General features: G+C 50.9%; 1 long non-coding RNA gene and 8 other non-coding genes across 9 annotated transcripts; 8 read left to right on the forward strand and 1 right to left on the reverse strand.

Moving 5' to 3' along the window:
• Positions 1-670: 670 nt before the first annotated feature.
• On the reverse strand, positions 671-6,800 carry LOC143416581 (uncharacterized). Its single transcript, XR_013096979.1, has 2 exons — positions 5,949-6,800; positions 671-2,759 (listed from the first exon to the last, which is right to left on the reverse strand). It is a non-coding gene; the product is annotated as an uncharacterized LOC143416581 (long non-coding RNA).
• Positions 6,801-7,557: 757 nt separating this feature from the next.
• LOC112434490 (5S ribosomal RNA) lies at positions 7,558-7,676 on the forward strand. Its single transcript, XR_003024096.1, has one exon. It is a non-coding gene; the product is annotated as a 5S ribosomal RNA (ribosomal RNA).
• Positions 7,677-8,963: 1,287 nt separating this feature from the next.
• Positions 8,964-9,082, forward strand: LOC112434499 (5S ribosomal RNA). The gene has a single exon (XR_003024104.1). It is a non-coding gene; the product is annotated as a 5S ribosomal RNA (ribosomal RNA).
• An 861-nt stretch (positions 9,083-9,943) lies between these two features.
• On the forward strand, positions 9,944-10,062 carry LOC112434501 (5S ribosomal RNA). Its single transcript, XR_003024106.2, has one exon. It is a non-coding gene; the product is annotated as a 5S ribosomal RNA (ribosomal RNA).
• A 1,367-nt stretch (positions 10,063-11,429) lies between these two features.
• On the forward strand, positions 11,430-11,548 carry LOC143417487 (5S ribosomal RNA). The gene has a single exon (XR_013097709.1). It is a non-coding gene; the product is annotated as a 5S ribosomal RNA (ribosomal RNA).
• An 892-nt stretch (positions 11,549-12,440) lies between these two features.
• Positions 12,441-12,559, forward strand: LOC143418022 (5S ribosomal RNA). The gene has a single exon (XR_013098170.1). It is a non-coding gene; the product is annotated as a 5S ribosomal RNA (ribosomal RNA).
• A 2,198-nt stretch (positions 12,560-14,757) lies between these two features.
• Positions 14,758-14,876, forward strand: LOC143417445 (5S ribosomal RNA). Its single transcript, XR_013097666.1, has one exon. It is a non-coding gene; the product is annotated as a 5S ribosomal RNA (ribosomal RNA).
• Positions 14,877-16,761: 1,885 nt separating this feature from the next.
• Positions 16,762-16,880, forward strand: LOC143417654 (5S ribosomal RNA). Its single transcript, XR_013097800.1, has one exon. It is a non-coding gene; the product is annotated as a 5S ribosomal RNA (ribosomal RNA).
• An 859-nt stretch (positions 16,881-17,739) lies between these two features.
• On the forward strand, positions 17,740-17,858 carry LOC143417655 (5S ribosomal RNA). The gene has a single exon (XR_013097801.1). It is a non-coding gene; the product is annotated as a 5S ribosomal RNA (ribosomal RNA).
• Positions 17,859-18,695: the final 837 nt, after the last annotated feature.

An 18,695-nucleotide genomic window follows, 5' to 3' on the forward strand; every position in this document is an offset into this window, starting at 1 on the left:
GCGTGAGCGATAAGCAGAGTTCTGTCCTTTCCTTATAAGATTCCTAATTATTTAAAGTAACACTCAGGTATGCCATTCAGCTGGGTTAGTTACGACGTCGGGAGCAGCTTGGGAGAACAAGGAAACACAGACTGCTTCAGGTTGTCTTCCCAAATCGACTCAAAGGTTTATTTGATACACAGCAGTTTATATAGATGAAAAAAAGGTTCGTGTGTCAGCTTTCCCAGTTCAAACCGGTACAGACTAAATAAGGAAACGTCTTCCTGCCTTCTGAGCAAAGTATCCCTTGTGTAGTTTATCAGTTCAGCTACAATTTATGATCATCCCAGCAAAATACACTCCTAGACATAGAATACAGAGTTCTTTCATTAGTGAATTCTGAAACGAACCACCTAGCCTTTAACGAGCCTTTTCCAGGAGATAAAGAAAAAGGGAGGATGGGAGTAAGGAAGTGGTCTCATCTCTGTGGTGTTTTTGACCTTCTGGTACCAGCTTGTGAGTCTTACACATTAATTCTTGGGTCACAGAGAAAGAGAAAAACAACTAGTAGATTGGCCTTATTGAGTAACAGTTTTCCTGTATAAAACAATATCCTGTAAATGCTTACCGTGGTATCAAAATATCTAACAGTTCCCCTCTTTTATTATTTTTTTAAAAATAATAACTCAAATAGAAAGGAAAAATCACAAATGTAATAACATAATATAAAAAGCAAATCATAAAATGTAATAGTTCACAACCTAATGTTCAATATACACATCAGGAACATCATTGATGACATCTGACACATAATCTGGGTCAATTTGTGCCAATTGCAAATACATTGAAGTAGCTGTACTAGTAGCTATACGGGTTATCATTGAACGTACACAGGGTACCACACAACAGACAATAATCATCAAAAACATGCTGCAACGGTTACAAAGGCTACAATTAGTTCCTTCCATCTTCCAAACGTGTCCTGTAGCCACTTATGTAGCCACTGACCGTGACCTGTATTGGCAATTAGTTCTATCTGCAATGCTTCAAGTCTATTCATAGCTTGTGTGAATGAACCGTTAGGAGCGGTGTTATTGGGAATGAAAGTACAGCATACATCAACGGTTACTAGACCACAGGTACCGGTCCAATTAACAGGTAAAGCTAATCTAAGGGTATTATTGCACAACCAATAAGCATGTGGGATTGGTCTAGTTAGGCGCGTGACCATGTGTGATTTAACTAACTCCCCCCAGTCAGTGTCATTTAATACACCCTCTGGGGGAACAATGATCGATTCTCTGCTCGAACTTGAACTGTGTGTGTGTTCCTCCAGATATGATACAACTTCAGCCACAGAGACAGCTAGCCATGTCTCATTACAGCGTGCACCTGGGGAGTCAGAGAAGAATGTATAGTTATCCTTTGTATAATCTATGTGTGTGTCTGGGCCAGTTAACTTTAGTCTGCGCAGACATATCATACTAGTATTAAAATGGAGAGGGATCTGTCCTAAGGGCAGTGAGGGCTTTAACCTATTCTTAGGGCGTTTCATTGGGGCGCAGGTCCCTGCGGTGTCATTAGATAACTTCAATAATTCGCCTAATGGAGTCTCAGGGTTAGTTGGTGTGTGTGTGTGTCTAAGTAGGCAGTCGAGAGGGCTCAGAGTCAACTGTAAAGCGTCTTTAAGGAGAGCATTATTTCCGCTGATTTTCTCTAGTCCCTCAGTGAGGGGGAAACCGGATGTGGGGTATCCTACTATTACCTGTTCTGGATTAGCCTTTGAACAGACATAACAGTTACTGTTTCCTAAATCACGAGCGGCTGTTCTGGCATTTTCATACCAGGCGTTAGCTCCTGTTCTAGAGGGCGCATAAGATGGTTTATTAGTGGCGTCTATGTTGTCATTTACTGATTTTAGGGAACGTGAGGAGTGCATTAAGTAGGTGTCTTGCAAAATGGAGCATGAGGTATAGTCAGCAAAATATGACCTGCAGAAATGTGAACATGGTTGCAGTTTACAATACAAAATAGCAAAGAGAAATCCTAAGGTTAATGCGATAGATATAATAAATAACCTAAATATATAAGAAAGTATATAAGAAAAACAGTTCTTCAGTTGTCTCCTGGCCTGGTCCCAGGTTCGAGAGACATTGAATAAGCGTCGTATGATGACAATGGGCATTTCATTTTCTCCATTATCAGGATGAAATGAGTCTGGCTTTATCAGGTTAGACATCATGTGGTACTTTTGGCTGTCTGTTCCTGCTGGATGTTTGAGTACCTTGTTGTTGTTCTTTCAGACGTTGTGTGTTAATCAGTGATTGTGTGTGTGTATGTTGGATCCGGGCGCTGGCTCGCCTGAGATGTCATCTACCCGTGTGTTTATTTGCTCTGGATCCGGGCGCTGGCTCGCCGGAGATGTCGTCTGCTTGATCCGACGCCTGAGATGGTCCGATTGGGCTGGTCTTAACCCTGCTGGCATGAATCCACTGAGGTTGTCCGTCTGTGAGGATGCTGGTTCTTCGTCACTGCCAGTAAAGCCTGGGGGCTGGAAAACGCGGCCTCCCAGAGTGTCCTTGGTTTTAGTGGCTTCTCCAACATGCGTCTCCTTGTCTCCACTGGTGGAACTGTGGAGGGGAAAAGCTGAGAGAGACAAACTTTCTGATAGTTATTATTCAGTTTTTCTACCAGGTTGTGAACATCAGTGGACAATGCAATATACATCACCTTCTACTAGCGGTGCCCCTCTGGAAGCTGACCATGGTCTTGGAAATAGTCTTATTTCAAATGGAAATAATTTGGTTACTGCAGATGGAGTCATTCCAATCTCACACAGGACTTGAGTAAGTAATTTGACCCAGGTCATTAAAGTTTTAGCACATTTTTTAATTACTTCTCATGTGAATGAAGATCCTCTATCACTGTTAATTTGGTGAGGTATTCCGAATCTGGGTATTATTTCATTGCTCAACTTTTGACAGACTACTTCTGCAGTTTCTTTTGAGGTTGGATAAGCTTCTACTCATTTACTAAATTGATCCACTATTACCAGTAAGTACTTGATACTTCCTTGCGCTGGCATTTGTGTAAAATCAATTTGTAATGTATGAAATGGAAAATCTGGTTGTGGTAAATGCTGATGTTTCGCTTTTGAGCTACCTACATTAGTTCGTGCACATGTTAGACAGGTTGCTAATATGCTTTTTACTGCATGTTATGTTTTCTCAATTACAAATCTTGATTTTATTGCCCCTATTACCCCTCTTTGTCCGACATGACTCACACAGTGAAAATGTCGGGCAAGGACTGGCATCAGGGAATATGGGAGGGCAATCAAACCCTTAAGATTTTGTATAAGCCATCTCTGTCATCTAAGGTACAGTCATTATTCTATGCAGAGGCTTGCTCTTGTATGAATTTTAAATCAACATTTGTGTCTAAATAGTCTGGGAGTGTAACAAGTGGCAGCTGTAGGGGCACAGATAATACTTCCTGCGGAGGTGGGAGCTGCGATGCAGCTGCAGCCTTGGCTGTCACGTCTGCTAGAGCATTACCTGTTGCTTCGTCTGTGTCAGCTGTACTGTGTCCTTTCGTTTTTACAACTGCAACGGCCGATGGCAGCTGTATAGCCTGAAAAAGTCTTTGAACAAAATCAGAATTTAGCAATTTATTTTCCATCAGCAGATCTAAATCCTCTCTGTCTCCACAATGTGCCAAAGTCATGCACAACGCCAAATGCATAGCGGCTGTCTGTGTAAATCGTCACATGCTTATCCAAATGTAGCTCACAGGCGCGTATTAAAGCCATGAGCTCTGCTTTTTGTGCTGAGTGAAATGGTAATGAGTGAGCCTCTAGTATGATGTCAGGCACTGTTACCACTGAATAGCCACAAAGAAATGAGTTGTCATTCGGCCTTGAACAGGACCCGTCCACATAAACCGTGGCTGAGTCTGAGATAGGTGTTTGCTCTAAATCTGGACGTTGTGCTGTGGATTCCTGTATACGTGTCATGCAGTCATCATCGTCAAGCCTGTCTGAGCCATCCTGTCGGTCAGAAGAACACAGAATAGTATCAATAAATGTCATGGCGAATCAGGTGTGCTGCTCGCTTTTATAGTGAGATTTGCATATGTTGTTTAGTTATGTTTGCTACAATGGTCGTGACCTGGTGATTGGTGTGTAGAATAGTGTCATGTGAGAGTGTGAGCTTCCCGCAGTCCCTTATCATGATAGAGCAAGCTGCTACTGCCCTCAGGCAGGCCGGCATTCCTGAACAATTCAGGCAGCACCTTTGAGTGGCGGAGGTCAGCACTCCCTTTAATGCATTGAAAGAGACAGTCATTTCTGTGGATCACAGTATTCGAGGAGGCTTGTCTTTTTTACAACAGTCACGCAGAATGTGGTCATGAAAAGAACAGTCTGGTATCCACTGTCTGCAATAGTTCACCATGCCTAGGAAGGACAACATTTCCTTCTGTGTAGTGGGACGAGGGACGGAGGTCACAGCTTTGACCCTGTCTGCAGTCATGGAACGTTTTCCGTGAGACAGTGTGAATCCCAAATATTGAACAGAAGTCTGACAGTACTGCATTTTCTTTGCTGATGCTTTGTGGCCAGTCTTTTGGAGGTGCTGGAGAAGCATGTGTGTAGCAGTTTGACATAGTTTTTTACTTTCAGCACAGAGGAGGAGGTCATCCACATGTGGATCAGGGTGCAGCCCTGGAGGAGTGAAGCACCATTGAGAAAGCAGCAGAGCTGTCTATCATGCCTTGGGGCAAACGAGTCCAAGTGTACTGCTTATTTCTATGTGTGAATGCAAATAACGGCTGTGTGTCACAGGTACTGAGAAAAAGGAGCGGAGCATAAATCCACCACGGTAAAATGTGTATGCAATGCATGTCAATATGCTGTGAACATCTGAAACGAGAGGTGGCAGAGGAATGTTGACTGCATTAATTTGCCTCAAGTCTTGTATGAAACGCCATACGCCAGGTTTGTTAGGCTTTGGCACAGGATTGACAGGAGTGTGGGCTTTATTACTCCTGTAGTCAATAAATCTCCTATCATGACATCTAGGGCTGCGGCTTTTTCCGTGGAAAGGGGACATTGCCTGACATATACTCGCTTTTTGTTTTTTAGCTGTGCGTGATAAGGTATGCAGTCAATAAATCCTATATCATTCTCACTTTTAGACCACAATGTCATATTCTGGTATTCAGCTGGCAACATAAGTGCAGAAATAGTACAGTCGATAGGGTAGGTTAGATCTATGTGACGACATATTTCGTAACCTATGTCTGAGTTATGTAACAAAATCACTGTTTGACCTTCACTTGTGTGAGCAGTTATCATGTTGTTGAACAGTGTGAGAGAAACAAAAGTGTGGCTCCCAGTCATGGGATTACCTGTTAGTGGCGTCTGTACACGTTTTTTTTTTTGGCACAGTGTGTGACATAGAGTACCGGACAAAAAGGATGTTGAGTTCATTCTCTGCTGAGGGTCCAGCTGACACAGAGGATGTTCCTTCTCCATCATGTCGGTACATAGGGCAGAGAAAACATAAGCTGTTATCAGTGTCAGCAAACATTTCACCCTTTATGTTAAATTAAATACACAAATTCATTTTTGCTTTGGGTGTCTGCGGCTGCTGGAAAACTGAGCTAAATTTGCACCTCTAGCTTGTCCAACAGTGCATAAAGCGTTTTATGAATACTAGGATAGATTCATCAGGCTTCTGTTTACACATAGTTACTGCATTTAAGTCAATTTTGTCTCTGGACATTGTTAGCAGGAATTTCTTTAGATTCTTAAAGAAATTGGTGATTTTGTCATTATTTACCCACCTTTTGTCCATAGCGGTAACATTTGATGCATCACGTCGCGGCATTCTATCATATATTTTCTACAGGACTTTTTAAGCAGACTACTTTTCTTATCACAAATGATATTCAACATTTCTACTGACCTGTTTTCTGGCGATAATCGTTCGGGATAAGGCTCCGAAAAGAAATTAGAATGCATTGAATTACAGTCCGTAAGTTGTAAACAAAGTCAGTCACATAAGCACTCCCGCATGTTCTGGATACGTGATCATGGACGTCTTCACCGATTCGTGGACGTAGGTTACACGTAACCGGAAATGGGAGTTATACTGAGCCGTTATTTGAGACTTTATTTTGTATTTTATTAATTTTTGGTTTTACAGGTACTTTAGATTTTTTATCGGACCTGTCTGTGGTCTTTGAATAATTCTGACTCATGTTCAGTGATTTCCAGAGGGGTTTACACGCTAGGAGGATTTAGGTTAGTATTTTCGCTGCGGCACAGCTGAGGTCACTTTAAATTTATTGCTAGCAATTTTTTGTTTGTGTGAGCAACTCTCACTTAGCGAGCAACTTCTCGCTTAACGAGCAACTTCTCGTAAAACAACAGGCAACTTCCTGTGTCTTTCTGCTTTTAATTTACTGCTTTTAACCCTTGTATGGTAATCGGGTCTGTGAGACCCGTTCAACTTCTCCCTGTGTCACTCTTTGGTGAGCAACTTCTCACTTAACGAGAAGTATTTAAGACAACAGGCAACTTCCTGTGTCACTCTTTCTGAGTGAGCAACTTAAACAAAATTAAAATATTCAAGACAACAGGCAACTTCCTGTGTCCACCAACACCACACAAGGGTTAATTTACTTTATTCGGGGACTGAGGAAGTCAGTCAGTGTATCTCTCTGGATCACTAAGTGAAACTTCGTCAGCATATCCCGTTTTTTTATGGATCGATCACTGAGAGAGGTATAATAGGTCTCTATATAAATATGAAAGACGCATATTTACCTTCTGTCAGTAATCCCACTTCTGACACCAAGATTGAAGGAAATTGCCTTCCCGGGTTTCCTCCGTGGCGTGAGCGATAAGCAGAGTTCTGTCCTTTCCTTATAAGATTCCTAATTATTTAAAGTAACACTCAGGTATGCCATTCAGCTGGGTTAGTTACGACGTCGGGAGCAGCTTGGGAGAACAAGGAAACACAGACTGCTTCAGGTTGTCTTCCCAAATCGACTCAAAGGTTTATTTGATACACAGCAATTTATATAGATGAAAAAAAGGTTCGTGTGTCAGCTTTCCCAGTTCAAACCGGTACAGACTAAATAAGGAAACGTCTTCCTGCCTTCTGAGCAAAGTATCCCTTGTGTAGTTTATCAGTTCAGCTACAATTTATGATCATCCCAGCAAAATACACTCCTAGACATAGAATACAGAGTTCTTTCATTAGTGAATTCTGAAACGAACCACCTAGCCTTTAACGAGCCTTTTCCAGGAGATAAAGAAAAAGGGAGGATGGGAGTAAGGAAGTGGTCTCATCTCTGTGGTGTTTTTGACCTTCTGGTACCAGCTTGTGAGTCTTACACATTAATTCTTGGGTCACAGAGAAAGAGAAAAACAACTAGTAGATTGGCCTTATTGAGTAACAGTTTTCCTGTATAAAACAATATCCTGTAAATGCTTACCGTGGTATCAAAATATCTAACACCACCTAATCAGTTGAATCCATAAATTGAGACATTGTGCTGGGGCCAGCAGCTTACGGCCATACCACCCTGAGCACGCCCGACCTCGTCTGATCTCGGAAGCTAAGCAGGGCTGGGCTTGGTTAGTACTTGGATGGGAGACTGCCTGGGAATACCTGGTGCTGTAAGCCTTTCATGTCATTGAACCGCTTTTGATCCAGAGAAGGGGTGTATTAAAAGACCAAAAGCAGCTGCCCATTAATGAGGGCACATTAACGACATTGCTTTTGGCTGTTTTCCAATGTCTTGTGCTGCTAGCTGATGCCACCTACACCACACCAGGGCCTGAGTGACCGGCTGGGGCCACTTACACCACATCAGGGCCTGTGGCTGCTGGCTGAGGCCACTTACACCACACCAGGGCCTGTGGCTGCTGGCTGAGGCCACTTACACCACACCAGGGCATTAGTTGCTATTGAGGCCAATTACACCACACCAGGGTCTGTGGCTCTTGCTCAGGCCACTTACACCACACCAGGGCCTGTGGCACTGGCTGAGGCCACTTACACCACACCAGGGCCTGTGGCTGCTGGCTGAGGCCACCTACACCACACCAGGGCATTAGTTGCTATTGAGGCCAATTACACCACACCAGGGTCTGTGACTCTTGCTCAGGCCACTTACACCACACCAGGGCCTGTGGCTGCTGGCTGAGGCCACTTACACCACACCAGGGCCCGTGGCTGCTGGCTGAGGCCACTTACACCACACCAGGGCCTGTGGCTGCTGGCTGAGGTCACTTACACCACACCAGGGCCTGTGGCTGCTGGCTGAGGCCACTTACACCACACCAGTGCCTGTGGCTGCTGGCTGAGGCCACTTACACCACACCAGGGCATTAGTTGCTATTGAGGCCCCTTACACCACACCAGGGCCTGTGGCTTCTGGCTGAGGCCACTTACACCACACCAGGGCCTGTGGCTGCTGGCTCAGGCCACTTACACCACACCAGGGCCTGTGGCTGCTGGCTGAGGCCACTTACACCACACCAGGGCCTGTGGCTGCTGGCTGAGGCCACTTACACCACACCAGGGCATTAGTTGCTATTGAGGCCCCTTACACCACACCAGGGCCTGTGGCACTGGCTGAGGCCACTTACACCACACCAGGGCCTGTGGCTCTTGCTCAGGCCACTCACATCACACCAGGCCCTGCGCTTCTGGCCGAGGCCATCTTCACCAAACCAGGCCCTGTGCTGCTAGCTGTGGCCATGTACAACACACCAGGCCCTGTGCTGGTTCCTGAGGCCATCTTCAACAATCCAGGGCCTGTGCTGTTAGATAAATGCTAAACTGAGCCTTTGGGTTAGGGTATTATGCAAACATGCAGGTATGGTTAAAGGATTGTCTTCGTAACTTCAGGTACTTGCCACCTAATCAGTTGAATCCATAAATTGAGACATTGTGCTGGGGCCAGCAGCTTACGGCCATACCACCCTGAGCACACCGGACCTCGTCTGATCTCGGAAGCTAAGCAGGGCTGGGCTTGGTTAGTACTTGGATGGGAGACTGCCTGGGAATACCTGGTGCTGTAAGCCTTTCATTTTCATGTCATTGAACCGCTTTTGATCCAGAGAAGGGGTGTATTAAAAGACCAAAAGCAGCTGCCCATTAATGAGGGCACATTAACGACATTGCTTTTGGCTGTTTTCCGATGTCTTGTGCTGCTAGCTGATGCCACCTACACCACACCAGGGCCTGAGTGACCGGCTGGGGCCACTTACACCACATCAGGGCCTGTGGCTGCTGGCTGAGGCCACTTACACCACACCAGGGCCTGTGGCTGCTGGCTGAGGCCACTTACACCACACCAGGGCATTAGTTGCTATTGAGGCCAATTACACCACACCAGGGTCTGTGGCTCTTGCTCAGGCCACTTACACCACACCAGGGCCTGTGGCACTGGCTGAGGCCACTTACACCACACCAGGGCCTGTGGCTGCTGGCTGAGGCCACTTACACCACACCAGGGCCTGTGGCTGCTGGCTGAGGCCACTTACACCACACCAGGGCCTGTGGCTGCTGGCTGAGGCCACTTACACCACACCAGTGCCTGTGGCTTCTGGCTGAGGCCACTTACACCACACCAGGGCCTGTGGCTCTTGCTCAGGCCACTCACATCACACCAGGCCCTGCGCTTCTGGCCGAGGCCATCTTCACCAAACCAGGCCCTGTGCTGCTAGCTGTGGCCATGTACAACACACCAGGCCCTGTGCTGGTTCCTGAGGCCATCTTCAACAATCCAGGGCCTGTGCTGTTAGATAAATGCTAAACTGAGCCTTTGGGTTAGGGTATTATGCAAACATGCAGGTATGGTTAAAGGATTGTCTTCGTAACTTCAGGTACTTGCCACCTAATCAGTTGAATCCATAAATTGAGACATTGTGCTGGGGCCAGCAGCTTACGGCCATACCACCCTGAGCACGCCTGACCTCGTCTGATCTCGGAAGCTAAGCAGGGCTGGGCTTGGTTAGTACTTGGATGGGAGACTGCCTGGGAATACCTGGTGCTGTAAGCCTTTCATTTTCATGTCATTGAACCGCTTTTGATCCAGAGAAGGGGTGTATTAAAAGACCAAAAGCAGCTGCCCATTAATGAGGGCACATTAACGACATTGCTTTTGGCTGTTTTCCAATGTCTTGTGCTGCTAGCTGATGCCACCTACACCACACCAGGGCCTGAGTGACCGGCTGGGGCCACTTACACCACATCAGGGCCTGTGGCTGCTGGCTGAGGCCACTTACACCACACCAGGGCCTGTGGCTGCTGGCTGAGGCCACTTACACCACACCAGGGCATTAGTTGCTATTGAGGCCAATTACACCACACCAGGGTCTGTGGCTCTTGCTCAGGCCACTTACACCACACCAGGGCCTGTGGCACTGGCTGAGGCCACTTACACCACACCAGGGCCTGTGGCTGCTGGCTGAGGCCACCTACACCACACCAGGGCCTTAGTTGCTATTGAGGCCACTTACACCACACCAGGGCCTGTGGCAGTGGCTGAGGCCACTTACACCACACCAGGGCCTGTGGCTGCTGGCTGAGGCCACTTACACCACACCAGGGCATTAGTTGCTATTGAGGCCACTTACACCACACCAGGGCCTGTGGCTGCTGGCTGAGGCCACCTACACCACACCAGGGCATTAGTTGCTATTGAGGCCAATTACACCACACCAGGGTCTGTGGCTCTTGCTCAGGCCACTTACACCACACCAGGGCCTGTGGCACTGGCTGAGGCCACTTACACCACACCAGGGCCTGTGGCTCTGGCTGAGGCCACTTACACCACACCAGGGCCTGTGGCTGCTGGCTGAGGCCACTTACACCACACCAGTGCCTGTGGCTTCTGGCTGAGGCCACTTACACCACACCAGGGCCTTAGTTGCTATTGAGGCCAATTACACCACACCAGGGTCTGTGACTCTTGCTCAGGCCACTTACACCACACCAGGGCCTGTGGCACTGGCTGAGGCCACTTACACCACACCAGGGCCTGTGGCTGCTGGCTGAGGCCACTTACACCACACCAGGGCCTGTGGCTGCTGGCTGAGGCCAATTACACCACACCAGGGCCTGTGGCTCTTGCTCAGGCCACTCACATCACACCAGGCCCTGCGCTTCTGGCCGAGGCCATCTTCACCAAACCAGGCCCTGTGCTGCTAGCTGTGGCCATGTACAACACACCAGGCCCTGTGCTGGTTCCTGAGGCCATCTTCAACAATCCAGGGCCTGTGCTGTTAGATAAATGCTAAACTGAGCCTTTGGGTTAGGGTATTATGCAAACATGCAGGTATGGTTAAAGGATTGTCTTCGTAACTTCAGGTACTTGCCACCTAATCAGTTGAATCCATAAATTGAGACATTGTGCTGGGGCCAGCAGCTTACGGCCATACCACCCTGAGCACGCCCGACCTCGTCTGATCTGGGAAGCTAAGCAGGGCTGGGCTTGGTTAGTACTTGGATGGGAGACTGCCTGGGAATACCTGGTGCTGTAAGCCTTTCATGTCATTGAACCGCTTTTGATCCAGAGAAGGGGTGTATTAAAAGACCAAAAGCAGCTGCCCATTAATGAGGGCACATTAACGACATTGCTTTTGGCTGTTTTCCAATGTCTTGTGCTGCTAGCTGATGCCACCTACACCACACCAGGGCTTGAGTGACCGGCTGGGGCCACTTACACCACATCAGGGCCTGTGGCTGCTGGCTGAGGCCACTTACACCACACCAGGGCATTAGTTGCTATTGAGGCCACTTACACCACACCAGGGCCTGTGGCTGCTGGCTGAGGCCACCTACACCACACCAGGGCATTAGTTGCTATTGAGGCCAATTACACCACACCAGGGTCTGTGGCTCTTGCTCAGGCCCCTTACACCACACCAGGGCCTGTGGCACTGGCTGAGGCCACTTACACCACACCAGGGCCTGTGGCTCTGGCTGAGGCCACTTACACCACACCAGGGCCTGTGGCTGCTGGCTGAGGCCACTTACACCACACCAGGGCCTGTGGCTGCTGGCTGAGGCCACTTACACCACACCAGTGCCTGTGGCTTCTGGCTGAGGCCACTTACACCACACCAGGGCCTGTGGCTCTTGCTCAGGCCACTCACATCACACCAGGCCCTGCGCTTCTGGCCGAGGCCATCTTCACCAAACCAGGCCCTGTGCTGCTAGCTGTGGCCATGTACAACACACCAGGCCCTGTGCTGGTTCCTGAGGCCATCTTCAACAATCCAGGGCCTGTGCTGTTAGATAAATGCTAAACTGAGCCTTTGGGTTAGGGTATTATGCAAACATGCAGGTATGGTTAAAGGATTGTCTTCGTAACTTCAGGTACTTGCCACCTAATCAGTTGAATCCATAAATTGAGACATTGTGCTGGGGCCAGCAGCTTACGGCCATACCACCCTGAGCACGCCCGACCTCGTCTGATCTCGGAAGCTAAGCAGGGCTGGGCTTGGTTAGTACTTGGATGGGAGACTACCTGGGAATACCTGGTGCTGTAAGCCTTTCATTTTCATGTCATTGAACCGCTTTTGATCCAGAGAAGGGGTGTATTAAAAGACCAAAAGCAGCTGCCCATTAATGAGGGCACATTAACGACATTGCTTTTGGCTGTTTTCCAATGTCTTGTGCTGCTAGCTGATGCCACCTACACCACACCAGGGCCTGAGTGACCGGCTGGGGCCACTTACACCACATCAGGGCCTGTGGCTGCTGGCTGAGGCCACTTACACCACACCAGGGCCTGTGGCTGCTGGCTGAGGCCACTTACACCACACCAGGGCATTAGTTGCTATTGAGGCCAATTACACCACACCAGGGTCTGTGGCACTGGCTGAGGCCACTTACACCACACCAGGGCCTGTGGCTGCTGGCTGAGGCCACTTACACCACACCAGGGCCTGTGGCTGCTGGCTGAGGTCACTTACACCACACCAGGGCATTAGTTGCTATTGAGGCCCCTTACACCACACCAGTGCCTGTGGCTTCTGGCTGAGGCCACTTACACCACACCAGGGCCTGTGGCTCTTGCTCAGGCCACTTACACCACACCAGGGCCTGTGGCTGCTGGCTGAGGCCACTTACACCACACCAGGGCCTGTGGCTGCTGGCTGAGGCCACTTACACCACACCAGGGCATAAGTTGCTATTGAGGCCAATTACACCACACCAGGGTCTTTGGCTCTTGCTCAGGCCACTTACACCACACCAGGGCCTGTGGCACTGGCTGAGGCCACTTACACCACACCAGGGCCTGTGGCTCTGGCTGAGGCCACTTACACCACACCAGGGCCTGTGGCTGCTGGCTGAGGCCACTTACACCACACCAGGGCCTGTGGCTGCTGGCTGAGGCCACTTACACCACACCAGGGCATTAGTTGCTATTGAGGCCAATTACACCACACCAGGGTCTGTGGCACTGGCTGAGGCCACTTACACCACACCAGGGCCTGTGGCTGCTGGCTGAGGCCACTTACACCACACCAGGGCCTGTGGCTGCTGGCTGAGGTCACTTACACCACACCAGGGCATTAGTTGCTATTGAGGCCCCTTACACCACACCAGTGCCTGTGGCTTCTGGCTGAGGCCACTTACACCACACCAGGGCCTGTGGCTCTTGCTCAGGCCACTTACACCACACCAGGGCCTGTGGCTGCTGGCTGAGGCCACTTACACCACACCAGGGCCTGTGGCTGCTGGCTGAGGCCACTTACACCACACCAGGGCATTAGTTGCTATTGAGGCCACTTACACCACACCAGGGCCTGTGGCTGCTGGCTCAGGCCACTTACACCACACCAGGGCCTGTGGCTGCTGGCTGAGGCCACTTACACCACACCAGGGCCTGTGGCTGCTGGCTGAGGCCACTTACACCACACCAGTGCCTGTGGCTGCTGGCTGAGGCCACTTACACCACACCAGGGCATTAGTTGCTATTGAGGCCCCTTACACCACACCAGGGCCTGTGGCACTGGCTGAGGCCACTTACACCACACCAGGGCCTGTGGCTGCTGGCTGAGGCCACCTACACCACACCAGGGCATTAGTTGCTATTGAGGCCAATTACACCACACCAGGGTCTGTGGCTCTTGCTCAGGCCACTTACACCACACCAGGGCCTGTGGCACTGGCTGAGGCCACTTACACTACACCAGGGCCTGTGGCTCTGGCTGAGGCCACTTACACCACACCAGGGCCTGTGGCTGCTGGCTGAGGCCACTTACACCACACCAGGGCCTGTGGCTGCTGGCTGAGGCCACTTACACCACACCAGGGCCTGTGGCTGCTGGCTGAGGCCACTTACACCACACCAGGGCCTGTGGCTGCTGGCTGAGGCCACTTACACCACACCAGTGCCTGTGGCTTCTGGCTGAGGCCACTTACACCACACCAGGGCCTGTGGCTCTTGCTCAGGCCACTCACATCACACCAGGCCCTGCGCTTCTGGCCGAGGCCATCTTCACCAAACCAGGCCCTGTGCTGCTAGCTGTGGCCATGTACAACACACCAGGCCCTGTGCTGGTTCCTGAGGCCATCTTCAACAATCCAGGGCCTGTGCTGTTAGATAAATGCTAAACTGAGCCTTTGGGTTAGGGTATTATGCAAACATGCAGGTATGGTTAAAGGATTGTCTTCGTAACTTCAGGTACTTGCCACCTAATCAGTTGAATCCATAAATTGAGACATTGTGCTGGGGCCAGCAGCTTACGGCCATACCACCCTGAGCATGCCCGACCTCGTCTGATCTCGGAAGCTAAGCAGGGCTGGGCTTGGTTAGTACTTGGATGGGACACTACCTGGGAATACCTTGTGCTGTAAGCCTTTCATTTTCATGTCATTGAACCGCTTTTGATCCAGAGAAGGGGTGTATTAAAAGACCAAAAGCAGCTGCCCATTAATGAGGGCACATTAACGACATTGATTTTGGCTCTTTTCCAATGTCTTGTGCTGCTAGCTGATGCCACCTACACCACACCAGGGCCTGAGTGACCGGCTGGGGCCACTTACACCACATCAGGGCCTGTGGCTGCTGGCTGAGGTCACTTACACCACACCAGGGCCTGTGGCTGCTGGCTGAGGGCACTTACACCACACCAGTGCCTGTGGCTTCTGGCTGAGGCCACTTACACCACACCAGGGCCTGTGGCTCTTGCTCAGGCCACTTACACCACACCAGGGCCTGTGGCTGCTGGCTGAGGCCACTTACACCACACCAGGGCCTGTGGCTGCTGGCTGAGGACACTTACACCACACCAGTGCCTGTGGCTGCTGGCTGAGGCCACTTACACCACACCAGGGCATTAGTTGCTATTGAGGCCCCTTACACCACACCAGGGCCTGTGGCACTGGCTGAGGCCACTTACACCACACCAGGGCCTGTGGCTGCTGGCTGAGGCCACCTACACCACACCAGGGCATTAGTTGCTATTGAGGCCAATTACACCACACCAGGGTCTGTGACTCTTGCTCAGGCCACTTACACCACACCAGGGCCTGTGGCACTGGCTGAGGCCACTTACACCACACCAGGGCCTGTGGCTGCTGGCTGAGGCCACTTACACCACACCAGGGCCTGTGGCTGATGGCTGAGGCCACTTACACCACACCAGGGCCTGTGGCTGCTGGCTGAGGGCACTTACACCATACCAGTGCCTGTGGCTTCTGGCTGAGGCCACATACACCACACCAGGGCCTGTGGCTGCTGGCTCAGGCCACTTACACCACACCAGGGCCTGTGGCTGCTGGCTGAGGCCACTTACACCACACCAGGGCCTGTGGCTGCTGGCTGAGGCCACTTACACCACACCAGTGCCTGTGGCTGCTGGCTGAGGCCACTTACACCACACCAGGGCATTAGTTGCTATTGAGGCCACTTACACCACATCAGGGCCTTTGGCACTGGCTGAGGCCACTTACACCACACCAGGGCCTGTGGCTGCTGGCTGAGGCCACCTACACCACACCAGGGCATTAGTTGCTATTGAGGCCCCTTACACCACACCAGGGCCTGTGGCACTGGCTGAGGCCACTTACACCACACCAGGGCCTGTGGCTGCTGGCTGAGGCCACCTACACCACACCAGGGCATTAGTTGCTATTGAGGCCAATTACACCACACCAGGGTCTGTGGCTCTTGCTCAGGCCACTTACACCACACCAGGGCCTGTGGCACTGGCTGAGGCCACTTACACTATACCAGGGCCTGTGGCTCTGGCTGAGGCCACTTACACCACACCAGGGCCTGTGGCTGCTGGCTGAGGCCACTTACACCACACCAGGGCCTGTGGCTGCTGGCTGAGGCCACTTACACCACACCAGGGCCTGTGGCTTCTGGCTGAGGCCACTTACACCACACCAGGGCCTGTGGCTCTTGCTCAGGCCACTCATATCACACCAGACCCTGTGCTTCTGGCCGAGGCCATCTTCACCAAACCTGGCCCTGTGCTGCTTGCTGTGGCCATGTACAACACACCAGGCCCTGTGCTGCTAGCTGTGGCCATGTACAACACACCAGGCCCTGTGCTGGTTCCTGAGGCCATCTTCAACAATCCAGGGCCTGTGCTGTTAGATAAATGCTAAACTGAGCCTTTGGGTTAGGGTATTATGCAAACATGCAGGTATGGTTAAAGGATTGTCTTCGTAACTTCAGGTACTTGCCACCTAATCAGTTGAATCCATAAATTGAGACATTGTGCTGGGGCCAGCAGCTTACGGCCATACCACCCTGAGCACGCCCGACCTCGTCTGATCTCGGAAGCTAAGCAGGGCTGGGCTTGGTTAGTACTTGGATGGGAGACTGCCTGGGAATACCTGGTGCTGTAAGCCTTTCATTTTCATGTCATTGAACCGCTTTTGATCCAGAGAAGGGGTGTATTAAAAGACCAAAAGCAGCTGCCCATTAATGAGGGCACATTAACGACACTGCTTTTGGCTGTTTTCCAATGTCTTGTGCTGCTAGCTGATGCCACCTACACCACACCAGGGCCTGAGTGACCGGCTGGGGCCACTTACACCACATCAGGGCCTGTGGCTCTGGCTGAGGCCACTTACACCACACCAGGGCCTGTGGCTGCTGGCTGAGGCCACATACACAACACCAGGGCCTTAGTTGCTATTGAGGCCAATTACACCACACCAGGGTCTGTGACTCTTGCTCAGGCCACTTACACCACACCAGGGCCTTAGTTGCTATTGAGGCCAATTACACCACACCAGGGCCTGTGGCTGCTGGCTGAGGCCACTTACACCACACCAGGGCCTGTGGCTGCTGGCTGAGGCCACTTACACCACACAAGGGCCTGTGGCTGCTGGCTGAGGCCACCTACACCACACCAGGGCCTGTGGCTTCTGGCTGAGGCCACTTACACCACACCAGGGCCTGTGGCTCTTGCTCAGGCCACTCATATCACACCAGACCCTGTGCTTCTGGCCGAGGCCATCTTCACCAAACCTGGCCCTGTGCTGCTTGCTGTGGCCATGTACAACACACCAGGCCCTGTGCTGGTTCCTGAGGCCATCTTCAACAATCCAGGGCCTGTGCTGTTAGATAAATGCTAAACTGAGCCTTTGGGTTAGGGTATTATGCAAACATGCAGGTATGGTTAAAGGATTGTCTTCGTAACTTCAGGTACTTGCCACCTAATCAGTTGAATCCATAAATTGAGACATTGTGCTGGGGCCAGCAGCTTACGGCCATACCACCCTGAGCACGCCCGACCTCGTCTGATCTCGGAAGCTAAGCAGGGCTGGGCTTGGTTAGTACTTGGATGGGAGACTGCCTGGGAATACCTGGTGCTGTAAGCCTTTCATTTTCATGTCATTGAACCGCTTTTGATCCAGAGAAGGGGTGTATTAAAAGACCAAAAGCAGCTGCCCATTAATGAGGGCACATTAACGACACTGCTTTTGGCTGTTTTCCAATGTCTTGTGCTGCTAGCTGATGCCACCTACACCACACCAGGGCCTGAGTGACCGGCTGGGGCCACTTACACCACATCAGGGCCTGTGGCTCTGGCTGAGGCCACTTACACCACACCAGGGCCTGTGGCTGCTGGCTGAGGCCACATACACAACACCAGGGCCTGTGGCTGCTGGCTGAGGCCACTTACACCACACCAGGGCCTGTGGCTGCTGGCTGAGGCCAATTACACCACACCAGGGTCTGTGACTCTTGCTCAGGCCACTTACACCACACCAGGGCCTGTTGCACTGGCTGAGGCCACTTACACCACACCAGGGCCTGTGGCTGCTGGCTGAGGCCACTTACACCACACCAGGGCCTGTGGCTGCTGGCTGAGGCCACTCACACCACACCAGGGCCTGTGGCTGCTGGCTGAGGGCACTTACACCACACCAGTGCCTGTGGCTTCTGGCTGAGGCCACTTACACCACACCAGGGCCTGTGGCTCTTGCTCAGGCCACTCACATCACACCAGGCCCTGCGCTTCTGGCCGAGGCCATCTTCACCAAACCAGGCCCTGTGCTGCTAGCTGTGGCCATGTACAACACACCAGGCCCTGTGCTGGTTCCTGAGGCCTTCTTCAACAATCCAGGGCCTGTGCTGTTAGATAAATGCTAAACTGAGCCTTTGGGTTAGGGTATTATGCAAACATGCAGGTATGGTTAAAGGATTGTCTTCGT

This window comes from Maylandia zebra, linkage group LG3, assembly GCF_041146795.1.
Source record: "Maylandia zebra isolate NMK-2024a linkage group LG3, Mzebra_GT3a, whole genome shotgun sequence".
NCBI classification, from domain to species: Eukaryota; Metazoa; Chordata; class Actinopteri; order Cichliformes; family Cichlidae; genus Maylandia; species Maylandia zebra.